We start from the raw sequence: 4,300 nt of genomic DNA on the forward strand, positions 1-4,300 counted from the left end.
TGTTCTTTGGTTCAATGTGCCTCCTATTGTCGTGGATGTTTGTTTGGTCTTTTCGCTGGCTTGTCCATCACAAGGTTTATTCTCAAACTTATTTTAGATAGTGTTAAGTATGGCCTTGGGGCCAGAAATGATTGGGGCCAGTCAGAAAGTATTTGAGTAAGAATGTTGATCAGTCAGCTTGGAGATTAGAGACCTTGGTGTTTTCTTTGAGACGGCTGATTGGAGTGGATGAGGAAAATTGAATTTCAGATTTGATTGAAGGCTGTTTGATTATGATTATTTCTTTGTGTGTCCTTTATAGGTCTGTGAGGAAACGAGGAAAGGGATTTTGCAGCTGCTCTTCATCGACTGTTGGTGAGTCTGAGCGCACAGAATCATTAAAAAAAGTTTGTCGTCATACTGTGTGTAATTTCCGAACGTGCCATCTGTAACCTACCTCGTGGACAAATTTTCTGTGTCTTTTTTTTTCACAGCGTGCATAGTGCATTTAGCTGGGAGAGTGAATTATCCCTGTGGCAGAGATGTTTGTGCAGGTTTAGATGTGACGGTATATCTAAAGGAGCTCACTACAATATTGATCTCTCAAACTGGAGTCATTTGCCATGTGCTATTCCTGGCTTTTGTCACTCACTGATAATTATTGGTAAAAAATGGGATGCCACTGCATGACAAAATGTCACGTCGTTGCAAGTAAAGGGAAAGTAGGAACAGAGAACATTTATGCATTGATAAACTACAGCGCTGTGCTTTTTGTATAAAATGGCAAATATTTGAGTGCAAATGTTTGTAATAACATGTAATTAATATGTTATTATACTATATTATACATTCATATTCTATTATAAATGATTGATTGGCATGTGAGCTTAGCTAAAATAATTAGCAATTTTTTTGAGAGGGTTTTAAATGCATTTAGTTCATTTCCCTCAAGGTGATAAGGCAGAAAAGCTCTCTACTGTTTTATTGATGCTTGAAAAACATCTCTCTGGTTTCATACTTGCCTTTAAGACATACGATCCTAAAAGGAGTGCTGCTTTGTAATACTTTATATTGAAGTCCCACTGTTTTAAATGCAAGTGAGTAATTACCATATAAATATCAGCCTTTCTTTTATGAGAAATTTAAAGACGCTTTCAGTGTAAAAAACAGATGTTGAGGCAATCTCGCATAATTGGATATCGGCATTATGTGGTTTTGCTAATCAACACCAATGAAGTGGCATTCTATTATTTTTTTATTTATTTATTAATCCACTCAAGTGCAGTTTTATGGCTCTGAAGTGGTAGACTTGTAAACCAACAGGCCTGCGCTCTCAAAAGGGAACCAGATGGAGAGTGAAAGTGTTTTGGCAACATGTTTTCTAGCAAACCACACACAAACACACACACACACACACACACACACACACACTCACACACACAAACACACACACAGGTTTGTTTTTATGGTTTATGGGGACTCTCCATAGGCGTAATGGTTTTTATACTGTACAAACCGTATTTTCTATTGTCCTACACCAACCCTATCCCTAAACCTACCCCTCACAGGAAACTTTCTGCATTTTTAGATTTTCAAAAAAACTCATTCTGAATGATTTATAAGCCTTTTGAATTACGGGGACACTGAAAATATCCTCATAAATCACCTTCTCGTTGTAATACCTATGTCATACCCATGTTATTATACAAATTTGTGTCCTCATAAACCACATAAACATGCACATGCACACACACACACACAGGCTAACAATCTCTTCATCTGTAAACCGATGTTGGTCCGTGGGTCTTTGCTAGCCATATGGCTGCTCTTCAAGTCCTTATTCTAATCTATCTGTATCTCACCTCAGCCTAACCTTGAACTTGGAGACACTGGATGGAGGTCAAAGGTCAAAGGTTATCTGAGTATCTGAGGTTGGTCTTGTCGTGTGGATTATGAAGCGGTGGGTTGTTTGCACTTCCACTCCAGAGTGGAGGAAGTGGCAGTTGCTCAGCAAAGCTCAGAGCTATAGCCTCTGGCGATCGAGTTCGACTCATGTGTAAGCTGTGTGTTGTAGGGTTAGAGTTCCTGACCTTTGACCTGCATCAGTGAAGGATGCATGATACAGCATGAGCAGTCCTAATGCTCTCCTCAGTGAGTGGACAATAGACAATGCTATTGATCCACTGGTGCGGTCTGTCTCACTGTTTAAGAGAACTCAGTCAGCTTGCTGTCAACAACTAGACATCTACCAGAGTTGTACCTTTAAATATGCAAGAGATAAATCAAATAAGTATAGGGTGGGGCGAAGAAGCAAGTTCCATCTGTGCTGTTTTTATTTGTGTGCCTTGGTCATTGTATTTCATCTTGTATTTTGGATCGTGAATGTTGCATTTTTAGATGTGGGTGTCAAAACAATAGCTCTAATTAAAATGATAATGATTGATTATGCCTTGTAAGTTTCTAAATTCATACAGTTAATAAATTGCAGTAGCAAACAGAATGCAGAATTGCAATTGGAATTTAGATGACTAATTTTTAACTAGAAAATGAAATGTAAAACTTTGAACTTGTTTGATACTTTTGAAGAAAGTGTAAAAAGAGATAGATAGATAGATAGATAGATAGATAGATAGATAGATAGATAGATAGATAGATAGATAGATAGATAGATAGATAGATAGATAGATACTTAATATAAAAACAATGAAAAAAAAATATTTTTAATAATTTGATATATTAACGTAAGTCAATGAAATATACATGCTTTTATCGTTTTTTTTTTTTTTTTGTAAATGTACATACATTATTTATTTATTTATTTGTTTATTTAGAATTTAAATATAATTTATATTTTTTATTTACATTTATTTTATTTATATTTCAGTTCAGCTTCCTGTGGGGTGAAGCCAATTCAATTCAAAATCAAATTCATGTATTGAAAGAGAAACAGTTCTTCCATTCTGAATTCTACACAACCCTGGCGTATATGATCCATGAAAGTTTTCCATAACCTCTGAAGTATTGCGCTTTAAGCTTAATCCTCACGCATGAAGGCTCCATCTGTGAGACTAGCACTCCACGTGAGGGATCTTTACGCCAGCTTACACCATTCTTTGCTTCAGTTATAATTACAATAAAACTATGTGTAAAACACTGCAATAATAAAACAGTATAGCTTGTATAATTTACTCAGGAAGCCCCCGTATGATAGCACCATGAGGAGTTGAACTGTAAGGGCCACTCATGCTTGTGGCTGGGTCAGGTGTTGAGCCACCACCTTCTTCAACCCAAACCAGCCAAACCACGTCCTAATACACTCTCTCTCCTCCCTACTGGTTTTGCAATAGGAACATCTGGAAGTGGAAGTGCAGAAAGCAGACTAGAAATGCATGGGCACAGCAGGTCCTGCTCTCTCATTTTTCCCCCTCCTCCCTTTCCCTCGCTCCCTCACTTGTGTCGAAAATCTGCCTGGAGTGGTCAGAGGTAGAACAGCATGCGGAGCGGCCGTTTTCTGTTTCGTTTTCCTTTTTTTGTTTTGTTTTTTCCCCTCCTTCTCGTTCCAGGGGAGATCCAGGCCAGCGATAATCCCTCTCTCTCCTCATTAAAGGGAGCTGAATAAACACAGGCCTCTTCCAGTTGTTCCTGCAAATTTCCTCACCAGCCGTCAGGAGACCTTAGAGCGGGCCGGCCCTTCAAAGGCCTGGAGGGCTGGAGGTGGCTTGGGGAGTGCTGGGTCAGGAACATTAGCCGCCACTGAGGGAGCCAGGCCCGGCCCGGCACTCACTTAGCCTGCGGTCAGAAAGAGAGAGAGAGAGAGAACAAGAAAGACAAAGACAGCGCACAAGAAGATAAAGCTACAGACATTTAATGAAAGTTTTGTTGCGTTTGGCCCTACTTTCTGTATTTGGATCTAGTTGTCGCTGGTTTTAGGAGTTTTAATAACACACTCACTTAGTACAACACACCACACACTAATAAGGTTTTTGGGGTGGGCAGGGACTCTAAATGAGTAGTAATACTCCAGACACAGGCCAATCTTCTCCTCGGTTAAGTTAGAGCCTGTTGTCGGCATTGTTTTAATTTGCAAGCTGTGTAGTGACATTCATTTTCTCCTCTCTTCACTTCCTGCCCATCAGCTAAGAGGGGCAGCGGTTCACTTTTGTGGAAAAGGCAATTAAACAGTCTGAATAACTGCGGCAACTTCAGCAGAGAGCCAAACCTCTCATTTAATTGCTTACTCAATAACTCTGTAGGATGAATAAATTGATCAAATTGTGTCCCAAGAGGTACTGAGGACAAAGCACCCCCCCCCCCCCCCCCC

At 39.5% G+C, this 4,300-nt stretch overlaps 1 long non-coding RNA gene across 1 annotated transcript in view; it reads left to right on the forward strand.

Annotated features, from left to right (window-relative positions):
* The first annotated feature begins 305 nt into the window (after positions 1 to 305).
* Positions 306 to 4,300, forward strand: part of LOC107552981 (uncharacterized) — a 59,458-nt gene continuing 55,463 nt past the window's right edge. Inside the window, exon 1 of the long non-coding RNA XR_001604916.1 lies at positions 306 to 354. This is a non-coding gene — a long non-coding RNA (uncharacterized lncRNA). The remainder of the gene's footprint in view (positions 355 to 4,300) is intronic.

This window comes from Sinocyclocheilus grahami, unplaced genomic scaffold (assembly GCF_001515645.1).
Source record: "Sinocyclocheilus grahami isolate Dianchi unplaced genomic scaffold, SAMN03320097.WGS_v1.1 scaffold462.1, whole genome shotgun sequence".
Taxonomy (NCBI): Eukaryota; Metazoa; Chordata; class Actinopteri; order Cypriniformes; family Cyprinidae; genus Sinocyclocheilus; species Sinocyclocheilus grahami.